The 798-nt window shown below is 44.4% G+C and overlaps 1 non-coding gene across 1 annotated transcript; it reads right to left on the reverse strand.

Moving 5' to 3' along the window:
* Nucleotides 1–501: 501 nt before the first annotated feature.
* On the reverse strand, nt 502–573 carry trnah-gug. The gene has a single exon. It is a non-coding gene; the product is annotated as a tRNA-His (tRNA).
* Between the last annotated feature and the right edge of the window lie 225 nt (nt 574–798).

A 798-nucleotide genomic window follows, 5' to 3' on the forward strand; every position in this document is an offset into this window, starting at 1 on the left:
CCACAGAAACTGGTCTTTTCGAATGAAGTCTATTTTGCTCATTATTGCCATGTGTCGTTTTCCTCAGTCTGATGTTCCAATAATCATTGGTCCATGTCAGTAAAAGCTGCTACATGAGTCTTGATCTCACTGTCCCAGTATCTAAATATTTCGTCTGGTTTAAAGTTCCCGGTGGTGAGACAGGCCATGTTCACACAGCAACACTGACCGCAACAAGACAGAATGAACGCTGTCAATGTGAAAATGGATGCTAGATTGTGCAGTGCCTCAGTGAAGTGGAAGGAGGCACGTAAAGGAGGGTTAGTGATTGTGGGTGGGAGAGAAATCTCCAAGTGGTGGGTTTGAATTCTGATACATAAAATGCAGATATGTGAGAGAGTGGGGGTTGAGAGATGATTGTCACCACCTCAAAGAACATTTTCAAGTAAAAATGTTTGATACTTGCCGCATTGCTGCAGCCCGTGTCACAAGGAATAAAAAAGAGTTGCAGCAAGCACCCACTGCCGTGACTCGGATTCGAACCGAGGTTACTGCGGCCACAACGCAGAGTACTAACCACTATACGATCACGGCACCACATAAAAGCGCTGGCTTGTAATGAGCAATAACTACAGTGGCAGAGGATATGCTGGGAACAGCACCAGATCCACAACAGGAATTCTTTCCAAGCAGTGCACTGTAATGTGGGGATTAACAGAGGGCTGGGATCTGTAATTACAATGCTACCAGAGACTGTGGAGATTTCATCAATGAGTATGTTGAAGACCGAGATTGATAGATTTCGAAAAAATATCAAAG

Source organism: Rhincodon typus, unplaced genomic scaffold (genome assembly GCF_021869965.1).
Source record: "Rhincodon typus isolate 14 unplaced genomic scaffold, sRhiTyp1.1 hic_rhity00006079, whole genome shotgun sequence".
In the NCBI taxonomy this organism is placed as follows: Eukaryota; Metazoa; Chordata; class Chondrichthyes; order Orectolobiformes; family Rhincodontidae; genus Rhincodon; species Rhincodon typus.